General features: G+C 44.7%; 1 long non-coding RNA gene across 2 annotated transcripts; it reads right to left on the bottom strand.

The window, feature by feature from the left end:
• Positions 1–1,775: 1,775 nt before the first annotated feature.
• On the bottom strand, positions 1,776–23,851 carry LOC128311590 (uncharacterized). 2 transcript variants are annotated; one of them, XR_008290094.1, is made up of 5 exons: positions 23,471–23,851; positions 14,682–14,828; positions 14,389–14,530; positions 12,917–13,044; positions 1,776–4,196 (listed from the first exon to the last, which is right to left on the bottom strand). It is a non-coding gene; the product is annotated as an uncharacterized LOC128311590 (long non-coding RNA). The 2 variants fall into 2 exon arrangements; XR_008290093.1 differs by having other exon boundaries at positions 12,917–14,530.
• Between the last annotated feature and the right edge of the window lie 1,081 nt (positions 23,852–24,932).

Below are 24,932 nucleotides of genomic sequence, written 5' to 3'. Positions count from 1 at the left end.
GTCTTCTGGGTGTTGAGTTTTATAAGTTCTTTATATAATTTGGATACTAACCCTTCATCGGATATGTCATTTGCAAATATCTTCTCTCATTCCCAAGGTTGCCTTTCAATTGTGTTTATTGTTTCCTTCGCTGTGCAGAAGCTTTTGTCTTGACGAGGTCCCAATAGTTCATTTTTAGTTTTGTTCCCCTTGCCTCCAGCGATGTGTCTAGTAAGAAGTTGCTCTGGTCAAGGTCAAAGAGGTTGCTGCCTGTATTCTCCCCTAGGATTTTGATGGTTTCCTGTCTCACATTTAGGCCTTTCCTCCATTTTGGATTTATTTCTGTGTATGGTGTAAGAAAGCGGTCCAGTTCAATTCTTTTGCGTGTTGCTCCCCAGTTTTCCCAACACCATTTGTGGAAGAGATTTGTTTCCATTGAATATTCTTTCCTGCTTTGGTGAAGGTTAGCTGACCATATCGTTGTGGGTTCATTTCTGTGTTTTCCATTCTGTTCCATTGATGTTTGTGTCTGTTTTTGTGCCAGTGCCGTACCGTCTTGATATCTTGATCACTACGGCTTTGTAATACCAGTTGAAGTCTGGAATTGCGATGCCTTCAGCTTTGGTTTTTCTTTTTCCAGATTGGCTATTTGGGGTCTTTTGTGGCTCCATACAAATTTTAGCCTTGTTTGTTCTAGCTCTGTGAAAAAAGCTGTTGGTATTTTGATAGGGATTGCATTAATCGTGTAGGTTGCTTTGGGGAGTGGAGACATTTTAACAATGTTTCTTCTTCCAGTCCCTGAGCATGGAAGGTCCTTCCATTTCTTTGTGCCGTCTTCAATTTCTTTCGTAAGTGTTCTATAGTTTTCAGAGTACGGATCTTTTACCTCTTTGGTTGGGTTTATTCCTAGGTATCTCATGGGTTTGGGTGCAATTGCAAATGGGATCAATTCCTTGATTTCTCTTCTGGAAGAAACTTTTCCTTCAGGAAAGCAGCCCTGGCTAGGAATTGGACTATGTGCCTGAGGGCACAAGGCCGGGAATCAAGGTATCTCCTTACTTTAATCTTTTTTATGTTTATTTATTTTTGAGAGAGAGAGTGTGTGTGTGTGTGCAAGCAGGGGAGGGGCAGAGAGAGAAGGGGACAGAGGATCCGAAGCAGGCTTCCAACACAGGGCTCGAACTCATGAGCCAGAAATTTATTTTCTCATGGTTCTGGAGGCTTCTAGCCTAAGATCTAGTCTCTAGGCTCTAGTCTAAGATCAAGGTGTTGGCAGGATTGTGTCTTCTGTCTTCTGAGACCTCTCCACTGGGCTTGTAGATAGCCAGTGTCTCCATGTGTCATCTCGTCTTCATTCCTCCGTGCCTGTGTCCTAATCTCCTCTTTTTCACGAGGACACCAAGCATATTGGATGAGAGCCCTCTCTACTGACCTCATTTAACCTTAATTACCTCTTTCAAGGCCCGATGTATAAATCCAGTCACATTTTCAGGGACTGGGGCTTGGGACTTAAACACAAGTTATGGGGGAACCCAGTTCAGCCCATAATAAAGGCTTAACATATTTTCCCTTGGGCCACAGGGACAGACATCCGAAATATTCCAATTTTTATTGTTCCTCTTTAGCCCTGGGCCTTCAGAAAAGTCTGACCAACATTGTTTAGTCGTGTGGAGACAAACAAAAGAAAGTGTGATCTTTTTCACATTCACGTCTTTGCTGGCACCACTCTGTGCCAGAGCAAGGAGACCAGAAAGGAAGGGGAGCAAGCGACCCAGATTCATTTAGTCGTTCAAAAATACATGTAAGACGGCGTACCAGGTCTGGGATATTTAAGGAACCAAAGAGACAAGATCTCTGCCCCAATTGGGATGAAGACACGGTGATGACAGGAAGCCTCTCTGAGAAGGCCACTTTGGGAGAGGCCTGAATGAAGTGACAGAGGGAGCCACACAGGCTTCTCAGAGAGAGACAGGAAGACAGGGAAAGATAGCCAAAAGATTTGTACTTGGTATCAGAGCATACGGACTAAGTTTTGTGTCAGACCCCCTTCAAGGAAGAACTTGCTGTCCAGTTCTGGAAAGTGTGGTTAACTTACAGCTTCCACCCGTTTGCTTCATCAAGGTTCGCCTGGGCCTTCAAAATAAGGTCATTCCTTTCTCAGGGTACGGCGATCATTGCTCCCAGTGAATGACGGAGTAAAGAGGTGATAGCTGAGGGCACTTGCTTCCTGGGCAGCCCCCCCGGGGCAACCGACTGCGCAAGGCGGTGGCAACAGGCCTTGCCATCTCCATGCAACGCAAGACTCCTGGAGCTGGTCATCCGTGTCTCCAGACCTCTCTCCTGGGGTGAGGAGGGGGTCTCATCACAGTCTGATGGTTTCCCCTGCCCAATCCTGTTTCCTCCTTTCCCTGGCACAGGTGCTACTCCCCATTAGAACATCTGCACTCTTTTTTTTTCTTAAATCTTTATTTTTGAGAGAGAGAGAGAAGCAGATTGCGAGTGGGGGAGGAACAGAATCCAAGGGAGTCTCCGATGCGGGGCTCGAACTCACGAACTGCGAGATCGTGACCTGAGCCGAAACCAAGAGTTGGATGCTCAACCAACTGAGCCTCACAGGTGCCTCCTAAGGGAAGAAGGATTTTAGATAGAATTTTTCTGGAGTTATCGAGCTCACCTCAAGCCAATGTAAGGTTGCAACAGGATCACCTAGAGTGTCTGAAAGGCGTCCCCAGAACTTGGGGGAAACACAATGGCTTGGCGTCCAGCTCACGACAAAAAGTTCTCACAGGGGAGAGATCTGGCAGCTGGGAGGAGTTTGCTGTGTTGGGGGTAGCCCACACTCTCAGAGTTTGGGGAGCCTGAGAATGGCATTGGAAAGACAGCTGATCTGGAACTATTTAAATCTTGCCCACGAGGACCCCCAAGAGAGGCCTAAAACCTTCGCAAGGAGAATCTGACTTCACTGGATCGTGGAGTGGAGGGGAACGCAGAAACAGGGAAATGTGTTACCCGATTATGGAAAGTACCGTTAGATGTCTTCAGGGGGAGGAGGGGCTACGAACAGGCCCCCCACCCCCAGAGAAGGAGTCAGATTTTAAAACCCACCAGCTAAGTTAAAAGCACGTTTTCAAATGATGACTGGCAGTTGCTTAGGACTCATCTTGTCTCATAAACACCTAGAAGGCGGGTAGAGAAAGTAAAGGGACAGAAAACAAACCATCTCCGGACGCCATCGACGTCACTGTTTTCCATCCTTCTAAAAACCAAGGCCTCATTGGTCAAGTCGGCAAATCTCTGGACCTTTACAAAATTACTATGCCTTGATGAAACCTACCTGCGTTTTTATCCCAGTTGGGGGTTTAGGGACGCGTGAAAATCATCTCCTTTCCCCTCCAAGACACATATTCCCCTCTCTTTGACCACAACTGCTTTGGGAAATATTTTAAAAGCCTCTTCTTTCCTGACTTGGAAAGGAGCACCCGTTCCAGACAGCCACTTAGCTCCCCTGCTCCATCACTCACTGGTTTAAGGAGCTTACGATGTCTGAACTTGGCCTTATCACCAATCGGATCTGACGGTTTACATCAAGAACCAACAGCCGCCTTCTGAAATGTCACATCTCCCTTCTCTCATATTGTGGAATCTTTGTGCCAAGTTTATGGCCCATGACTGATGGAAGGGCCACAGAGGACAAAGCCCTTTCCAATTACAAATTACAGTTGGGCCAAACCTACAGATGATACTAAGCCATGTTGGGAGCCCATACTTGTAGCCAGTACCCCGGGGATCCCCACATAGTTTGTGTATCTGATAGTTCAGGCCTGTGAGGCCCACTTCAAGTCTTTCTCTTCCAACAAAGAGAAACCAGAACCCAGCGTTGTTTTTCCACAGGAAAAAAAAAAAAAAAAGCCTGCCTCTTTTGACTGTGTCACAATAAAGGAAAGGAAACAGCAATTTGAAAATGTTTGGGGAATGAAAAGATTTCTGAAGAAAAGCACCGAGGGGCCCCTCGGAGCCCGACGGTCTGCCAGTAAGGGTCCCACATTCCCACCAACCTTGGCAACTTTGCGGGGAGTTTACCTGTTGGCTCTCGTCTCTTTGTCGAGCAAAGGCCCTTGCAAATAGATGACACTGATTGATCTAAGACAAACCACTGAAGCCTCTTCCAAGAGAAGGCAGCTAGGAAACACAGTTTGAAAGAAGCCGGAAGGATTGTCCTGGGAAAGGAAAACATAGACCAGGCCTCAATTCCCCATTCAGGATGAATCAGGCAACCCAAGACGTTCACAAGAAGACTGGACCTCTAAAATGGTTAGGTAGAGACCATGTTAGCATTTCCAAGGAGGGTGTGTGTTCAAAAAAACTCTAGGAAACAAGCGAACAGAAATGAGAGCTCACAAGTAAACCCATGCATATATGATCAATTAATTGACAACAAAAGAGCCAAGAATCCACAATGGGGAAAGGACAGTCTCTTCAATACATGGGGCTGGGAAAACTGGACAGCCACATGCAAAAGAATGGAACTGGACTAGGTTCTTACATCATACACAAACATAACCTCAAATTGGATCAAATATTTGAACATAAGACCTGAAACCAGGGCGCCTGGGTGGCTCCGTCAGTTAAGCGTCCGACTTCGGCTCAGGTCATGATCTTGCGGTCCGTGACTTTGAGCCCCGCGTCGGGCTCTGGGCTGACGGCTCAGAGCCTGGAGCCTGCTTCAGATTCTGTGTCTCCCTCTCTCTCTCTGCCCCTCCCCTGTTCATAATCTGTCTCTCTCTGTCTCAAAAAAAATAAATAAAAACATTTAAAAAACATTAAAAAAGAAAAGAAAAACAAAAAGACTTGAAACCATAAAACTCCAAGAAAACATAAGCAGTAAGCCCTTTGACATAGGTCTTGGTGATGATTCTTTTTAATATGACACCAAAAGGAAAAATAAACAAATGTGACTCGATCAAAGTAAAAAGTCTGTACAGCAAAAAAGAAAGAAAGAAAGAAAGAAAGAAAGAAAGAAGAAAGAAAAGAAGGAAGGAAGGAAGGAAGGAAGGTCAACAAAATGTAAAAGCAACCTACTGAAAGGGAGAAAAGAATTGCAAAATATACATCTGATAAGGGGCTGATATCCAAAATATGTAAAGAACTCTTCTGACTCTATAGCAAAACATCAAACAATTCAATTAAAAATGGGCAGAAGGATCTGAACAGACATTTTCCCAAAGAAGGCATCCAGATGGCCAACAGGTACCTGAAAGGATGCTTAACATCATGAATATCAGAGTACTGCAATGAGCTATCACCTCACACCAGCCCAAACGGCTAGTATCAGACAATAAATCACAACTGTTGCCGAGGATGTGGAGAAAAGGGACCACTCGTGCACTGTCAGTGGGGATATAAATCGGTGCCGCCACTGTGGAAAGCAGTACGGAGGTTCCTCAAAAAATTAAAAATAGAACTACCCTACGACCCAGCAATTTTGCTATCGGGTACATATCTGGAAGAAATGAAATCACTGTCCCTAAAAGATATCAGCATTTCCTTGTTCACTGCAGCATAATTTATAATAGCCAAGACATGGAAACAGTCTCCACTGATGGATGAATGGGTTAAGAAATTGTGATATGTATACAATCACCATATATATATATATATATATATATATATATATATGAATATTCTTCAGCCACAATAAAGAATGAAATCGTACCAGTCATAACAGCATGGATGGACCTCGAGGGCATCGCGCTAAGTGAAATAAGTCAAACCAAGAAAGACAAATACTGTATGATCTCTCTTATATATGGAATCTTAAAAAACAAACAAATAAAACCAAAACGAAAAACAAAAAAACAAGAAACCAAGTTAATAATACAAAGAACAGATTGGTGGTTGTAAGAGGTGGGGGATGGTAAGTGGGAGAAATGGATAAACTGGAGGGTTTTTTAGTTTAAAAATTTTTTTAAGTTTATTTATTTATTTTGAGAGAGAGAGAGAGAGAGAGAGAGAGACAGAGCAGAAGGGGGGGAGGAACAGAGAGAGAGGGAGAGGGAGAGAATCCCAAGCAGGTTCCACGCTACCAGTGCAGAGCCCGACGAGAGGCTCGAACTCACGAACCGTGAGATCGGGACCTAAGCTGAAATGGAGTTGGACGCCTAACTGACTGAGCCACCCCGGCATCCCATGGTTTTTTGGTTCCTTGGGGTTTTTTTCTTAGTGCAAAGCAACTGAGAATTTTTAAACTTTTTAAATTATAGGAGACACTTCACGCTATTTTTTTCTCTTGGAATTTCGTAGAGCAATTTGACATTTCAAGAGCTCTAACAAGCCTCGCAGTTAAACACAACAGAAACAAAAACCACACTTATGCGACCATAAATGCATTTATTCTGGGTTGTTGTTTTTTTTTTTTTTCAAATTTTTATTGGAGTATAGTTGACACACAGTGTTACATCAGTTTCAGGTATACAACATAGAGGGTCACCATCTCCACGTTTTGTTCATCACAAGTGTCACCATGCAACGCTATTACGTTCTCATTGGCTGTATTCTCTATGCTGTAACTTTTATTCCCTATGTCATACTATGCTTGTAAAACCTATGAGCATTCTCGCAGGTTTGTTTTCCCCAAAAACATACTTCAAGAAACACTGAACCACAGGGGCATCCCGGTGGTCCAGTCGGTTAAGCGCCAAGCCCGGCTCAGGTCATGATCTCGCAGTTGGTGAGTTCCAGCCCCGCGTCGGGCTCTGGGCGGACAGCTCGGAGCCTGGAGCCTGCTTCGGGTTCTGCGTCTCCTTCTCTCTCTCTGCCCCTCCCCCGTTCATGCTCTGTCTCTGTCTCTCTCTCTCTCTCTCTGTGTGTCTCTCAAAAATAAGTAAACATTACAGAAAGAGGAAACATTGAACCACATCCCTATGTATCTTCCAACCCAACAGTTCACCTCTCAATGCTGAGTCAATCTGGAGGACGATACTCTCAGAAAAGCAAAGTGGCCTCAGGCCCATTCATCGGAGCCCCCTGTTGACGGCAGCCCCAGGGCAGAGCAGTGACAGTGCTTCCCTTGGAAGAGGAGCCTGGGGCCAGGCGGCGCTCACTAGGCTGAGCCCGGAGCCCCGGGCTTCAGGTCTCGATCAGAAACTTCAGAAGAAGCCCAAAGGCTCAAGAACAGTAGATGCCACACCCCATATATACTGTGATTCACAATAAACCTAACTCACATTGTAAAGTAAGTGCAAGAAAGCTTAACAGAATTCCGAATGGTTCCATAACGACAACCTCGGTACTTGAAATACCAAACTCTTGCCCACCGAACTGATGCTCCTGTTTGGCCGGCGCCCTAAACACACATTCGGTTAGGTCGCTAGTCCTGCCGGCGGCCCCATCCCAAGATCTGCGTCGATGCACCTGTTCTGGCCTCAGGAAAAGGGCGTAGGAGACGAAACTAGTCTGGATCATTGCCAAGATTGTTTCCTGCTCTACAGCTCTGTGATCCCTTCTGCTGTATGGACTAGCCTTGGTCTTCAGCCTGCACTGGAGGATTTCAACCTTTCCTTCAGCAGTTCCCTAGGTGCCTCCTGTGGTACACGCTGTTGCCTTCTCACCTTGACGGATGCTGTGGACACGCACCCTTGGCGCTTCCTTCAGTCCCTTACTTGCCACTTAACCGATGCCTTCCAACTTCAAACACTGCAGTGCTTTGCCTGAGGCCTTTTTGGACCATCACAGTTCACTCGGCGGGGGGGGGGGGGGGGGGGGGAGGCTAGAAGGACCATGGAGCTCATAGGGCCCCCAGAGCGGCCCTCAATCAGTCACTGCTAAGAGTGTGGGTCTGGAAACACCCCCAGCTCCTTGCCCTTCAGCTGAAATAACTCTGAAGTTGTCCATAGTAGTAGCTGGCTTGATAAGGCACTTTTTTTTTTAATGTTTGTTTATTTTTGAGAGAGAGAGAGAGCACAAGCAGGGGAAGGGCAAAAAGAGAGAGAAGACACAGAATCTGAAGCAGGCTCCAGGCTCCGAGCTGTAAGCGCAGAGCCCAAAGCAGGGCTCGAACCCACGAACCGCCAGATCATGACCTGAGCTGAAGTCGGACGCTTAACCGGCTGAGCCACCCAGGTGCCCCAATAGAGCACGCAAGAAAATATATTCCTATCCACAGCTCTAAAGATAGAGCCAAGCCAACCATGGTGATCTCAGTCCTCTTCCCAGTGACGGGGTAGGATTTGATCCAGTCCTAGCCGACGAGAAGGGAGACTTCTGGGAAATCTGAAGGGAGAACTCTGGGAAATAGTTCTCTGCTCCAAAAAGAAAACAAGAGACCTCCCCTATTCTTCCACTGGAAGTTGACGTGTCAGAGTGTGATGCCCAGGACTGCAGCCGCCAATTCAGGACCAGGAAACCAGCCTGCAGGGAAAACTGACTCACCTCATCTACCAAGTGGAGAGACGGCAAGATCCAGTTTCCTCGATGACCTATTTGAGCAGCCAGAGCCCAATGAATCTCTGAAAATTCTTACATGAGATAATAGACTTTGTAATATTTAGACCAGTGTCAGTAGGAATATTCTGTAACTTGCAGTTAAAGATAATCCGATCTGATATACCTTTCCAAAGCTCTCAGGAACCAAAATAAAATGTTTTGTTTTGAAACCTCGCCCTTTGCAAACCAAAGCATGCATACTTTTTAGCAGATGTCTTAATAACAGGGACTGGTTCAATAGATCATGGCACATACTATACATCCATGGAAAATCCTCCCTTAAGAAAATTGTTTAATGACACCGAAAATTATTTCAGTGTATTTTTAAGTGAAAAAAACAAGTATGGCATAAACACACTGAAAAAAATAAAGGAAAAAAAAAATAAAGGCTAATACTCAGAACCGTTAACATTTACTTCATTTTTCTTTGGCATCCTCCAAGTTTTCTATTAAGAAGATGCATTGTTTTTATATTTGTTTTTTTTAAGTGTTTATTTATTTTTGAGAAAGATGCAGAGGGCAAGCAGGGGAGGGGCGGAGAGTAGACAGAATCCCAAGCAGGCTCCGCAGGGTCAGCACAGAGCCCGACGCAGGGCTCGAACTCATGACCCGTGAGATCATGACCTGAGCGGAAAGCAAGAGTCAGACGCTCAACTGACTGAGCCACCCAGGTGCCCCTGTATTAGTTTTTTAAACTAATTTGAGGGGCGCCTGGGTAGCTCAGTCGGTTAAGCGTCCGACTTCGGCTCAGGTCATGATCTCGCGGCTCCTGAGTTCGAGCCCCGTGTAGGGCTCTGTGCTGACAGCTCGGAGCCCGGAGCCTGCTTCGGATTCTGGGTCTCCTTCTCTCTCTCCCCCTCCCCCGCTCATGCTCTGTCCCTCTCTCAAAAATAAACAAACATTAAAAAAAATTTAAAGATGGTATTTGAAACTAATAACTAAGGGGCCTTCATGGATTCTTTCTTCTGTTTCTTCAACTCAGGGAAAAGACCACATGTCCAGCATCAGAGGACCTACCGAGGGGCGGAAAGTGGCCAGGAGTCTGCAGTAACCTATGTTTCAAAAAGTCAGCCTCATGAGCTGTATGGGGCAGAGTTATCAAGGAAGCCCTAAAAGGTAGCCCTTTCTCTTGCTACGCAAGGGTTATGGACAATGTGAGAAGGCTTCCCCCAGCTTGACGGGCATCACCAGGTTTGCCCTCCTGTCCGAGTCACTCACCAGTGGGAACGAGGTAGGTACAAACCGATCTCCTGGCTTCAGAAGAGGAGACAGGGCTTGAGTAACATCTTCTATGAGCTAACTTACTGGAGAGGAAGTAGGGGTCTTTTGCAGGATGGAAGAAAAGAATCCCAAAGGGAAACCGGAATAAGAAAGCAGCAAGAAACTAAAACCAGCATCATGAGGGTGATTAGAAGAATGGAGTGGAATAATCAATGTGAAAGTGCTTTATAAGACTCTAGAAGTCTCCACAATCCAAAGTATCATTAGTGATTTTGAAGTCCTGGTCAGAAAAATTAAAAGGTGGATAACTAGGTATTATAAATATGTTCAGGGGCAATTTTTTAACCATGATCATCTAAAGAAGAACCACAAGAGAACAGAGCTACCTCTTGGGGCAGAAGGTGCTGACAGAGAGAAAGTTGAACTCTGTTGGGTTGCCATCTTTTATATCAAGGGGAATAATTTCCAAATAGGAAAGAGTAGGGCTAACATTGTTGAGAAAGAACCAAAGACCAAGCCACCTAAAGGAATCAGGGGACCTTTTCCTTGGGACTTCAGGCTAAACAAATTATTTCCAACTGCCTGCCTCTAAAACTTAGACGTTTGATCCCAGGACCAATGTCAGGAGAGCATAGAACAATCATGTGGGTGTCAGTGGGGTCCTCCAGGAGGCAGAGTCAGAGGTGCAGTTTGGAGTGCAAAAGATTTATTGGTAGGAGATGCTCGGGAAAGGTAAGGGGAGAGGAAGCAGCTTGGGGCAGGGAGAACTTCAAACCATGATGCACATCTGACAAGCCTTAGTCAACCCAACAGGGAGCTCTAGAGCCAAGATTCCCCATTAAAGGTATCCCTTGATGAGCAGACATGGCCAGACCTTCCTGCCTCTGCCATTGGCTCCAGCTGTTGGCTGGGGCTGCCCAGGAAGAGCGTGGCTTCAGCCCAAAAACCAAGATGGATCCCGAAATACAAACATTTTGGAAACCATCAGCTAACTGCGATCCTCGTAGTTGATCTGCACTTTTTTTCACCAAGGGAGTTGGAGCAATGTCTTGAATAATGGAGCTGCCAGGAGACTGAAGATGCTCAGACATACTGTGGGTTTTTAAAGGCGGCCTCTGGAGAGTTCAGACTGGGCTATTGAGCGTGGCAGTGGAGGTCACCAGGGGCCGGTAGAGGTTTGCCAAGAAAATGCCATGAGAGCTCATCTCGCTTCGTATTTTTAGCATTACTAACCTGGCACACCAGGAGAATGCTGATGATATAGCATAATTGGATTTCAGTAAGATATTTATCAAAAAGTTTTCTGGCCTTATCATTGAGATAGAAGCATGGGTAACAGTTTAGTTGGGCAAATTCTGGTATTCTAAAGCAATCAGATCCACCAGGGATCAATTAATAGGACCTGTGTTAGCAGCTAATATTTTAAAATTTTTTAATGTTTATTTATTCTTGAGACAGAGACAGAGGGTGAAGAGGGGAGGGGCAGAGAGAGAGGGAGACACAGAGTCTGAAACAGGCTCCAGGCTCCGAGCTGTCAGCACCGAGCCCGACGCGGGGCTCGAACCCACGAACTGTGAGATCACGACCTGAGCCGAAGTCGGGCGCTGAACCGACCGAGCCACCCAGGCGCCCCAGCAGCTAATATTTTAAATTCAAGCGTCCAAAGCTAGGATTTTTGTCTTCTTCCACACTAGCTCCTCTCCCTCGTTCCCAGTTTCTGTCAGTAGTATTCTATTTTCTTAGACATCCAGATTTGAAAGCTTTGAGTTAACATGGATGCTTGCTGCTCCCTTATTCTTTTCACTGACTCAGTTTCCAAGTCAGGCAGACTACGCTTCTCATTGCCTCTTACACTCATCCCTTTGTTTTCTTTCCTACTGCTACGTCCCCGGCCCTGGGCACCATTTCTTCCGACCCCATGCTGTGTCCTGCAAATACATCCCTCGCCATCCACGTTGACCTTCCCCGCGGCCCCAAACCATTGGCTTACTAACCAAGGCCCCTTCATCTATGCCCTTCCCATCTATGTCCATTTGCCCATGGGTCCCACCCCTGAACTCACACAAATCAAAGTACTGCCCATACTGTGCCTCATCCTGGGTATGAGCTGCCTTGCAGACTTCTTCAATGCTGAGCTACACATGTTTAAAGCCTTCCGGGGTTTCTGAAATTAGGAAGCACCTTGTATTCAAGAGCGGAAGAAAGTGTCAGCCTCAGAGCTGAAGAAGAGGTTAAGAAAGGCCGACGGAGAATTTTGCAAAGCGTCGAAGGGATCCGTTCGTCTAATGGTCACTGCAATTGTACATTAACGTAGGGTCCTTAATCTTTACTCAAAATGAGGCAGTGTATGCTCGGAACCGCTCTGGGTGCTTGAGGCAAAACAGATACGCATCTCTACCCTGGTGGAGCATACATGTGAAAAATCTGTCACTGGGTCTGCTTGACTTCTAAGAGAAGCTCTTTCACTTCTGGTGACAAATAACTCAATTTGGGGGGCAAAGTGAAATTATGGTTTCAGCCAAAGAAGATAAAACCTGTTATACCTCGTGTGACAGAAAGAAAAAGAAAACAAAACACTCAGAGACAGTGACCTGTGCTCTGTCACCCCTGTTTTTTTCCTCATTCTGCCCTTTGCCCCCCCCCCCCCAGTTCAAGCCAAGAGTTCGTTTCTCTCTTATTTCCTCAGGGGGGAGGGTGTGGCAGGTTCGAAAATAAATATGGCCCCTCAGGGATGAATCACTAAATTCTACTCCTGAAATCATTTTTTTTTTTAATTATAAAGTTAAAAAAAAAAAAAGGAAAGAAAAGAAAAGAAAAAAGAAATATGGCCCGAGAGAGAGGGGATCTAAGCTCCGTTGGTAGCAATAGGAGAAAGGGAGCAGCGAAACGCCAAAGAAGGAAATGGCAATTGAGGTACCTCTAAAGGTACATGGTGAGCAGCTTTGGAGGCTGACGCGTGTGTCCCAAGTGGAGCCTGAAAGCATCAGGAAGCAGCTGGAACTGGTCACGATAGGCCACATGGAAAAGAAACAGAGTCCTCAAGCATCCCCATCTGATGGCTGCATCTCAAGGAAATCTCCCAGAAGGAAATTCCAGAAGAGAAAAGAAGAACTCAGGAAACAACCGTGCTACGATTTCCCACCAATCCGGCATGGAGGGCTCAAAATAGAAGGTAAGTCACAAAATGTAAAGCGACAGGCCTTACACATGTAAATGTCCAGACTGAGAGTCTTACCCTACGATACTTGCCAGGTCGTGAAATTAACGGTACCAAAGAGACCGAGAACCTTGAGGACGTTATGAAAAGCAGTGAGTCGCTTGGAATGCTTGTGGAGAAGAACCACTCAGGAAAATCTTTAGGCCCTGAATGTGAGAAACATTCAAATTGGGTAATGATTCTAAAAAGGGAAGTAGCAGATATTAAAAATTACAGGGGTAATTTAGATCATTTTTTAATGGATGCTCGATGTCGTGTTTCTTCTGGGTTTTTTTTTTTCCTTTAAAAGCTGCTATTTAAATTGATGGTGGCTCTTACAATTCATGGCATTTTGGAAATGAGAGAAAAACTGTTTTTCATCATTTTTAGGATTTTTCAGCTGTCAAAATCCTATCCATCAGCAACCAAAATGTCAAAAATAAGGGCTTTGTTAAATAACTTGTGCTACATCTATATGATGGAGTGCAGTATTTTTTTAATGTTTATTCACTTTTTTGAGAGACAGAGACAGAGTGTGAGCAGGGCAGGAGCAGAGAGAGAGGGAGACACAGAATCCAAAGCAGGCTCCAGGCTCTGAGCTCTCAGCACCGAGCCCCGCGCGGGGCTCGAACCCACGAACCGTGAGATCATGACCTGAGCCGAAGCCAGACGCTTAACCGACTGAGCCACCCAGGCGCCCCTGGAATGCAGTACTTATAAATGGTCTCACAGAATAATATTTAATGACATGAGAAAATGTTAAAGTTAAGTTTTTTGAAAACAAAGAAAACGCGCGCACGCGAGTGTGTGTGTGTGTGTGTGTGTGTGTGGTATAATCTACAGGTCTGCCTTAAGGGGTCTCTCAAGCCCTCCAACCCCAAAGGTTGTGCTCTAATCTCATGGCTAAATGGCGCACCTGTCCAAGTTTTCCCAAGATGAAGGGACAGTCCTGGGCGTATTGAGACAGTCGGTAACCCTAAGGAGAGCCGTTTCCGATGTCTCGGGAGCTGAGTCAAGTCCTCCCTGCCACAGCCCAGTGCTATACTGGCCGTGAGCGATTTCCCTGGGCTCTTGACTCCCCTACTGTAGACCCCACCTGCAGGACCCAAAGTAAGGCTTTGAGGTAATGGTGAACACCACAAACATTTAGCCAAATCACACTGACCCTGGCTCACCATTCCCAACGCTTTGCCCAGGGCTCTGTTGCGAGCCCCGTACCTCTTTCAGCCTCCCTGTCCCTTTTGTCCACACGGTGTCTGCCCATGTTGCGGGAGACAGAAATTGGTAGTCACGAACTCTCAAATCCAAACTATCTCCGTGGCTGAAACTAAAGCCAAGGGCCAAGACGCGGTGAGCGACATCCACATCATGCCGGAGTGAGAGGTTTCTTATTCCTGTCCCCCTCTTCAGTGACAATTTGGTGTCCGCTCACAGACAAAAGTGCCTTTGTGGGAGCCACGGATTCAGGAGAAGTATCGCCCACCCACGGAACGGGCAAGAGGCATATAGACCTCAATCCTGGCTGCGGACCCTGCGGTGACCTACAGACTGGCTCCAGCCCCTTTTTGGTCACATTCCAAGATCCCCTGGAAAACACCGTCTTGGACAATCACCCACAGATCACAGGGCCTTTGTGTAACTCCAGGTCTCTGGCTGAGAAGTTCCAGCATGTTGTTGGGGCAAAAAAATATATATATATATATAATATATATATATATATATATATATATATATATATATATATACACACATACATACAAGTTTGGATGCACTGAAGGCAGTTAGAGGAACAGCTTGACCTTACCTGCATCATCCCTCTTCCGAGAAGAAGCCTGTCTATGAGCCACTAGGAGCACCTCAGTCTCACATCTCTGCGGCTGGCTGGCTGTGCATGCTCCTGATGGGGTCAAGGGCAAGCTTCGGCGGGTGACTAGGGAGCACCTGCAGAAAACTGACCCAGGAAGCGACCACAGACTGGAGCGTTAGTGCTACCTTGGCGGGGGGGGGGGGGGGGGGGGGTAGTGAGGCTGTCAGCACTCTCTCTGGTCTTTTGCAAGATGGAGAGAAGGCGCACAAGCTTAAGAATTCTGCCGCAAGGGGGAGTGAGGGGTGTGGAGAAGGTAATCCAAGCTTCAGAATCTCTAGCAGAGCTGACAGAGGATATTTCTCTCCCAAGAGCAGTTAGTAAAGACCGGAGAAGGTGACCGCTCCTTCAGATGTGAAGGCAGGGATGCAAAACTCCAAGGGCTATGAAAAATCAAGGAAACATGACACCAACAAAGGATCACAAAATCTGGTGACTCATCCCCAAAGCACGGAGATCTGCAATTTACCCGCTAGAGAATTCAAAATAGCTATGTTAAGGAAACTCACTAAGGTACAAGAAGACACAGAAAAGCAGCTCAAAGAAATAGGAGAAACAATACATGAACAAAACGAGAAGCTTAACAAAGTGATAGAAATCATTTCAGAAAACAAATTCTAGGGGTGCCTGGGTGGCTCCGTTGGTTGAGCGTCTGACTTCGGCTCAGGTCATGATCTCGCAGATCGTGAGTTCGAGCCCCACGTCAGGCTCTGTGCTGATGCCTTGGAGCCTGCTTCGGATTCTGTGTCTCTGCCCCTCCCCTGCTCATGGTCTGTCTCTCTTTGTCTCTAAAAAATAAATACATGTTAAAAAAAAATTTTTTTTAAAGAAAACAAATTCTAGAGCTGAAAAATATAATGAATGGAATGGAGGAGGGGATGCCCTAGAGTGCATCAGCAACAGAATGAATCAAGCAGAAAAAAAAAAATCTTTGAGTTAGAAGACAGGAACCTTGAAATTATCCAGTCAGAGAAGGACAAAGAAAAAAAGGATGAAAAACAGGATCTATGGGATACCATCGAAGGAACCAGTTGCAAATGATTGCAGTTCTGGAGAAGAAGAGAGGGAGAGGGGGAGGAAAGATTATTTAAAGGAATAATGGCCAAGAACTTCCCAAATCAGGGGAAGTTAATCAAGCTCATGGGTCACCAAACAAACTCAAAGAGATCCTCTCCAAGACATTAAAATAGTATTTTCAGGGGCACCTGGGTGGCTCAGTCGGTTGGGTGGCCGACTTTGGCTCAGGTCACGATCTCGCAGTCCATGAGTTCGAGCCCCGCGTCGGGCTCTGTGCTGATGGCTCAGAGCCTGGAGCCTGTTTCAGATTCTGTGTCTCCCTCTCTCTGACCCTCCCCCGTTCATGCTCTGTCTCTCTCTGTCTCAAAAATAAAATAAACGTTAAAAAAATTAAAAAAAAATAGTATTTTCAAAAATCAAAAAAAAAAAAAAAACAATGTTTTAAACCAGAAAGAGAAAATAAGCTTGTAACCTAAAAGGAAACTCCCAAAAGGCTGTTGGTAGGTTTTGCAGGAAGAAAGAATACAAACACTGGTAAAGGTAAGTATACAAATTCAGAATACTCTAGGGGCGCCTGGGTGGCTCAGTCGGTTGAGCATCCGGCTTCGGCTCAGGTCATGATCTCACAGTTTGTGAGTTCGGGCCCGGCGTTGGGCTCTGTGCTGACAGCTCGGAGCCTGGAGCCTGGTTCGGATTCTGTGTCTCCTTCTCTCTCTGCCCCTCCCCAACTTGTGCTCTGTCTCTCTATGTCTCTCAAAAAATAAATGTAAAAAATTAAAAAAAAAACAACAACAAATTCAGAATACTCTAGTGTTATAATATGGTGGTGTATTAACCACTTGACTTTAGTATAAATGTTGAAGGATAGAATACTAAAAATAACTTAAGGCAAGGTGGGACCTTAGGCCCGAAGGACCCTCCGGGACCTCAGGGCTGTGTGGGGTCTCATGGTGACAATAATTCAGGCCTCCTGGCCAGTGGCAGTATGCAGAAGGTTGCTGGCCTCAGGATGATGGCCTGCTGGGAAAGGATGGGCCCTGTTCAGTAGGCTGGGAGGGTTTGATGCCTGAGGGCAGGGGTGAGTTATGCCCCTGAGTGTTACATGACTTGACCTCCAGGCTCCTTTGGATCAGTCCTGAGTCTGGGCCATGTAGGGATAGACCAGTCCAAAATCTAAAATAGATAAATAAATAACTATAGCCACCATAATTGCTAATGGATATGTCATGTAAAAAGAGATAAATTGCAACATCAAAAACATAAAAGGAGGGAGTAAAAAGGTAGAGCTTTTGAATGTGATCAAAGTTAAATTGTTATTGGCATAAAACAGACTGTTACCTCAGTAAGATGTTTTATGCAAACCTCATGATAACCACAAGGCAAAACCTGCAGTAGGTTCACAACAGACAAAGAGAGGGAATCGAAACATAGCACCGTGGAAAATCATAAATTCACAAGGGATGGCACCAAGAAGGGAAGAAAGGAACAAGAAAACTGCAAAGTATCCCCCAAAATATGAATAAAACAGCATTCGTAACTCCTAACCTGTGAATAATTACTCCAAATATAAAGGGATTCAATTCTCCAATCAAAAGAAATAGACTAGCTGGACGGGGGTGGGGGACAAGAATCAACTATCTGATGGCCAACCGAAGACTCTTAAGCTTTAAGGACACACATAGTTTCAAAGCAAAGGGCTGGACAAATAAATTCCACGCACGAGGAAAACAGACAGCCGGGTAGCTCTATACCTACATCAGACAGAAAAAGACACTAAGTTAAAAATGATACCAAGAATAAGGGTCATTATATAATGATTCATCCATCAAGAAGAGGGATCCATCCATCAAGAAGATATAGCAATCTTCTCTAACCACGTGGTGTAAAACTAGAAAACAACAACAAAGGAAAGCTGGAAATGTTAGAAGCGTGTAGAACCTAAACAACACACGCCTGAAAAACTAGTGGGCCAAAGAAGAAACCAAAAGGGAAATCAAAAAATATTTCAAAATAAGCAATAATGGAAACACAACACAGCAAAACCTATGGGATACAGCAAAAGCAGTTATAAGGGGGAATTTTACAGCCATAACTTGGCACCTCAAGGTACTAGAAAAAAGAAGAACAAACTAGGCCCAAATTTAGCAGAAGAAAGGAAACCACAAAGATCAGAGCGGAAATAAATGAAATAGACACTAGAAAAAACAATAGACGAGATCAGTGAAACTAAGAGCTGCGTTTTCGAAGAGATAAAATTTACCAACCTTTAGCTAGATTAAGTTAAAAGAAGAGAGAAGACTCAAATACTCAAATACTCTCTCACAACAACAAAAAACAACAAAAAAAGAAAACACATGGGGGGTGGGGGGGGCGCCTGGAGGGCTCAGTCAGTGGAGCGTTCAACTCTGGATTTCAGCTCAGGTCATGGATCTCACAGTTGTGGGTTCAGGCCCCGCATCAGGCTCTGCACTGACAGTGTGGAGTCTGCTTGGGATTTTCTCTCTCCCTCTCTCTCTCTCTGCCCCTCCCAACTCATGCTCTCACACTCTCTCTCAAAAATAAATAAATTTTTTAAAAAAGAATAACACAAGGATACCGACTCTCACCACTCCTATTCAACATAGTACAAGAAAGTCAGGGCAATCCGGCAAGAAAAAGAAATAAAAGGTATCCTAAGTGGGGAAAAAAAGCAAAATTACCTTTGTTTGCAGATGATACAATCTCATATATAGAACATTCTAAAGACTTCAATAACAACAGCAGCAACAACAAAAAACATTGGAACTAATCAAAAAATTCAGTAGAGTTACCGGATTCAAAATCAACACACAGGGGTGCCCGACTGGCTCAGTCAGAAGACCATGCAAATCATCATCTCCGAGTGGTGAGTTCAAGCCCCACATTGGATGTTGAGATTACTTAAATACCATTTAAAAAATTTTTTAAAAAGCCAAAATCAATATACAAAAATCAGTTGCATTTCTGCACACCAACGATGAAATGTCTGAAAAAGAAATAAAGAAAACAGCACCATTCACAACGGTACCAAAAATAAAATACTTAGGAATCAATTTACCCGAGGAAGTGATAGATCTGTATGCTGAAAACTATGACTTTCTCTGAAAAATACTGAAGAACACACAAATAAGTGCAGGATATCCCCTGTTTATGGACTGCAAGGGTTAATAGTGTTAAAACGTCAAGGCTACCCAAAGCCATCTACGGATTCAGTGCAATCCCTATCAAAATTCTAATGACATTTTTCATCAAAAATTAAAAGAAAATCCTACCATTGGCATGGAACCAAAAAACTAATAATAACAAAACAAAACAAAACAAACAAACAAAAAACAAATAGCCCAAAGCAATCCCGAGAAAGAACGAAGTTGGAGGCATCGCACTTCCTGATTTCCAACTACACTGCAAAGCTCTAGTAATCAAAACAGTATGGTTCTGGCATAAAGATAGACACATAGACTGATAGGACAGAATCGAGAGCTCAGAAAAAAACCCGTGCATATAAGGTCAATTAATTTACAACCAAGAGCCAAGGATATACATGAGAAAAGGACAGTCTATTCAATATATAGTGCTGAGAAAACCGGACAGCTTCTGCCAAAGCATGAAGGTATGCCATTCTCCTAGACCATACACACCACTCACTTCAAAATGGATTAAAGTCATGAACATAAGACTGAAACCGTAAGACTCCTAGAAAAAGCCATGGGTGGTAAGCTCCTTTACATCAGTTGGCAATGATTTGTTGGACTGACACCAAAAGCAAAGGCAAAGGAAAAAAAAAAAAGGCAAAGATCAACCAGTGGGACTACATCAAACTAAAAAGCTTCAGCACAGCAAAGGAAACCACTAACAAAAAGCCAACCTACGGAATGGGAGAAAATATTTGTAAATCATTTATCTGATAAAGGGTCGATACCTAAAATATATTAAAAACTTACACCATTCGGTAGGGGTGCCTGGGTGGCTCAGTCAGTTAAGCGGCCAACTGTGGCTCTGGTCATGATCTCACAGTTCATGAGCTCAAGCCCCGCATCTGGCTCCATGCTGACCACACGAAGGCTGCTTGAGATTCTTCCTCTCCCCCTCTCTCTGCCCCTCCCTTTCCTGCATGCTCTCTCTCTCAAAATAAATAAATAAACTTAAAAAAAAAAACAACAGGAAGACTGAGTAAACAAAGAGAAAGTCCCAGAAAAGAAATAAGATACAAAGAACAAAATAGAAATTTTAGAACTGAAAAATCCGCTAACTGAAATTAAGACTTACTGGAAAGACTTAATGGAATGGAGAGAACAAAGAAACTAATTGGTAAACTTGAAGATACATCAATAAAAATTACCCAATCTGACAACAGAGAAAATATACTGGAAAAAATTAAACATGGCTTTTGTGACCTATGGAAATACAATAAAAGATCTAACATACATGCCATCGGAGTGTGGATAAGAAAAGAGAAAGAGGGAGGGGTTGAAAAAGTATTTGAATAAATAATGGCTGAAAAGTTTTCAAATTTCACAAAAGGCATAAACCTACTTATTCAAGAAGTTGAGTGAATTGCAAACAGAATAAACCCAAAGAAATCCACTCTAACAGACAAAAGTTCTGAAAACTAAACACAAGGAAAAAATACTGAAAGCAGCCAGAGACTGCCCTGTAGGCAAAGAACAATTTGAGTGAAAGTGCATTTCTCGTTAGGAACCATATGAGCCAAAAGAAAACAGAACATTTTTAAATTTTTTTTAACGCTTATTTATTTTTGAGACAGAGAGAGATAGAGCATGAACGGGGGAGGGTCAGAGAGAAAGGGAGACACAGAATCCGAAACAGGCTCCAGGCTCTGAGCTGTCAGCACAGAGCCCGACGCGGGGCTCGAACCCACGGACCGCGAGATCGTGACCTGAGCTGAAGTCGGACGCTCAGCCGACTGAGCCACCCAGGCGCCCCAACAGAACATTTTTAAAGTGCTAAAAGAAAAGAATTGTCAGCACAGAATTCTGTATCCACAGAAAATATCCTTCAAGAACAAAGGGCAAATAAAACATTTTCATATGAAGGAAAACTAAGAGAATTTGTCACTAACAGACTTGCTCTAAAAGAATAACTGAAGGAAATTCTCTGAGCAGAAAGGAAATGACAAAAGAAGAAATCTTGTATCATCAAGAAGGAAGAAAGAACAATGGATCGGGGCACCCGGGTGGCTCTGTCGGTTAAGCGTCTGACTTCAGGTCCAGTCATGGTCTCAGTTTGTGAGTTCGAGCCCCTCATCGGGCTCTGTGCTGACAGCTCAGAGCCTGGAACTTGCTTCAGATTCTGTGTTTCCCTCTCTCTCTGCCCCTTGGCCGCTTGCACTCTGTCTCTCTCTGTCTCTCTCAAAATAAATAAACATTTAAAAAAAGAACAATGAAAGAGTAGCAACCCAGGTGAATACAATATAGTTTCCTTTTCCTCTTGAGTTGTCTCAAATGCGCTTGATTTTTTGATCGAGCCCCATGTCAGGCTCTGCAATGACAGCATGAAAACTGCTTGGGACTCTCTCTCTCTCTCTCTCTCAAAATAAAGAAAAACATTTAAAAAATAAAGAATTTTTAAAAAATAAAAAATCAATAAAACACAACACTAACTACAAATATTCTCCCCAAAATAAAATACATAAGTGTAGATCAAAAAAAAAAAAAAAACGTACAGGGGGCACCTGGGTGACTTAGTCAGTTGAGCATCTGACTCTTGATTTTGACTCAGGTCATATCCCAGGGTCGTGAGATCAAGCCCCGAATCTGGCTCCAAGATGAGCATAGAGACTGCTTAAGATTCTCTCTCTCTCCCTCTGCTCCTCCCTCCTGCTTGCACTCTCTCTCTCTCTCTCTCTCTCTTTCTGAAAAAAAAAAAAGAAAAGAAAAGAAAAAAGAAAAGAATGTACAGGACTTAGGGGTGCCTGGGTGGCTCAGTCGGTTAAGTGTCTGACTTCAGCTCAGGTCGTGATCTCACGGTTCATGAGTTGGAGCCCCGAGTCAGGCTCTGTGCTGACAGCTCAGAGCCTGGAGCCTGCTTTGGATTCTGTGTCTCCCTCTCTCTCTGCTCCTGCCCTGCTCATGCTCTGTCTCTTTCTGTCTCAAAAATAAACATTAAAAAAAAAAAGAATGTACAGGACTTAGATGCTGAAAACTACAAAATCCTGATGAAAGAAATAAAAATCTAAATAAATAGACATAACATGTTTATGCAATTAAAGACTCAACATAATAAAGAAGTCAATCCTCAGGGCGCCTGGGTGGCGCAGTCGGTTAAGCGTCTGACTTCAGCCAGGTCACGATCTCGCGGTCCGTGAGTTCGAGCCCCGTGTCAGGCTCTGTGCTGACAGCTCGGAGCCTGGAGCCTGCTTCAGATTCTGTGTCTCCCTCTCTCTCTGCCCCTCCCCCGCTCATGCTCTGTCTCTCTCTCTCTCTCTCTCTCTCTCTCTCTCTGTCAAAAATAAATAAACATTAAAAATTTTTAAAAAAAGAAGTCAATTCTCCGCAAATTGATATACAGATTTAACTCAATCCCTATCAAACTTCCAGCAAGATTTTTTGTAGATATAGACAAGATTATTCTAAAATGTATATGGAAAAGCAAGTGAACTAGAATGGCTAAAATAACTTTGAAAAAGAAGCAAGTTGGAGGAATCAGCCTACCCGATTTCAAAACACAGTCTATAGCTACAATAATCAAGACTGTGTGATATTGACAGAGGAACAGACGCATAGGTCAATGGAACAGAATTGAGAATCCGGACACAGCCACCTACGATTACAGACAACTGATTTTTGACAAAGGTGCAAAAGCAATTCACCCGCAAAAAATATGAGCCTTGTCTGACCTAACCACATCCTACACAAAAACGAATTCAAAACAGATCATAGACTTAAGTGTAAAATACAAAACCTTAAAACTTTTGGGGCCCCTGCGGGGCTCAGTCGGTTAAGTGTCCGACTTCGACTCAGGTCATGATCTTGCAGTTTGTGAGTTCGAGCCCTGCGTCCGGTTCTGTGCCCACAGCTTGGAGCCTGCTTCGGATTCTGTCTCCCTCTCTCTCTCTCTCTCTGCCCCTCCGCCTCTCGTGCTCTATGTCTGTCTCTGTTTCTGTCTCTCTCTTTCTCTCTCAAAAATAAGTAAGCATTAAAAAATACATAAATAAAAATTTTACAAACCGTTGATTCTGCGAAAGGCCCTCTTAAGAAGACGAAAGACAAGTTGCTACCTGGGAGAAAATATTTGTAAGCCACATATCCAGCACAGAACTAGTATCTAGAATACATAAAGAATTCTCACGACTCCAGAATTAGAAACAAACACAAGGGGCGCCTGGGTGGCTCGGCCGGTGAAGCATCTGACTCTTGGTCTCCGCTCAGGTCATGATCTCGAGGCTCGTGATTTCGAGCCCCTCGTCAGGCTCCCAGAGCCTGCTTGGGATTCTTTCTCCCCCTCTCTCTGCCCCCTCCTCTGCTCATGCTCTCTAAACAAACAAACAAACAAACAAACTTGAAGTTTGTACTACTTGAAAAAAACAGACACACAACCAGGCATTTCACTGAGAATAGACAGTTCGCTAATAAGCCCATGTTTAACCATCAGAGAAGTGCCATTAACCTGCTCTTCCTGCCAATTTTTGGCGCAACTCCTCAATTCTCCTGAGACCATCCTCGGCCCAGTCTTACCTGCCTTTTCTCCCCTCTCCTAACCCAAGCCTGCCTTCCCTGATTTGGTCCATGCTGTGGACCTTATCTTGCTGTCAATCGCGGGACAGGAAATGCCACCAAGTCAGGCCGGCCGCGGAGAAGCGAGGCAGGATGGTGAAGGGAAGTGGGACCCGTCAGCAGCGGGGGAGAGGGACAGACACATCTGGGGGCAGGTGGAAGAATCTCTCTGATGCTGCCTCATCACATCAGAGGCCATCAGATTCTTTCCCCTCCCTTCTTAGACCTGGGGGAGGAGCTGAAACACGGGCTTACTTGAGTGTTTTTATTCCCTAAGCAGCCAAAAGTTTTTGCCGTTTGAATCAGTGTTAAATGTGCCACGTAAGGGCCAGCAAACTGACCTCAGGTTAGTTCACGGCCAAATAGAGTCAAAGTGGGGCTGGTCTGGCTAGTCAAGGGGTAGGCCAAAGTATCCGCTGCAGACAGGGGAAGTTGTATGCGTGTGTGTGTGTGTGTGTGAGATCCATTGGGACAGATGTAATTGGTGTGTGTGTGTGTGTGTGTGTGTGTGTGCGTGTATGATCCATAGGGACAGATGTAATTGGGGGGTGTGTGTGTGTGTGTGTGTGAGACCCATTGGGATAGATGTAATTGGTGTGTGTGTGTGTGTGTGTGATCCATTGGGACAGATGTAATTAGGGTGTGTGTGTGTGTGTGTGTGTGATCCATAGGGACAGATGTAATTGGGGTGTGTGTGTGTGTGTGTGTGTGTGAGATCCATTGGGACAGATGTAATTGGTGTGTGTGTGTGTGTGTGTGTGTGTGCGTGTGTGTATGATCCATAGCGACAGATGTAATTGGGGTGTGTGTGTGTGTGTGTGTGTGTGTGAGATCCATTGGGACAGATGTGATTGGTGTGTGTGTGTGTGTGTGTGTGTGTGCGTGTGTGTATGATCCATAGGGACAGATGTAATTGGGATGTGTGTGTGTGTGTGTGTGTGTGTGTGATCCATTGGGACAGATGTAATTGGGATGTGTGTGTGTGTGTGTATGTGTGTGTGAGATCCATTGGGACAGATGTAATTGGGGTGTGTGTGTGTGTGTGTGTGTGTGAGATCCATTGGGACAGATGTAATTGGGGTGTGTCTGTGTGTGTGTGTGTGTGTGTGAGATCCATTGGGACAGATGTAATTGGGGTGTGTGTGTGTGTATGATCCATAGGGACAGATGTATTTGGGTGTGTGTGTGTGTGTGTGTGTGATCCATAGGGACAGATGTAATTGGGGTGTGTGTGTGTGTGTGTGTGTGTGTGAGACCCATTGGGACAGATGTAATTGGGGTGTGTGTGTGTGTGTGTGATCCATAAGGACAGATGTAATTGGTGTGTGTGTGTGTGTGTGTGTATGTGAGATCCATTGGGACAGATGTAATTGGGGTATGTGTGTGTGTGTGTGTGTGTGTGTGTGTGTGAGATCCATTGGGA

This window comes from Acinonyx jubatus, chromosome X, assembly GCF_027475565.1.
Source record: "Acinonyx jubatus isolate Ajub_Pintada_27869175 chromosome X, VMU_Ajub_asm_v1.0, whole genome shotgun sequence".
NCBI lineage: Eukaryota > Metazoa > Chordata > Mammalia > Carnivora > Felidae > Acinonyx > Acinonyx jubatus.
The sequence above is the reverse complement of the archived record's forward strand: the minus strand, read 5'-3'. Positions and strand labels throughout refer to the sequence as shown.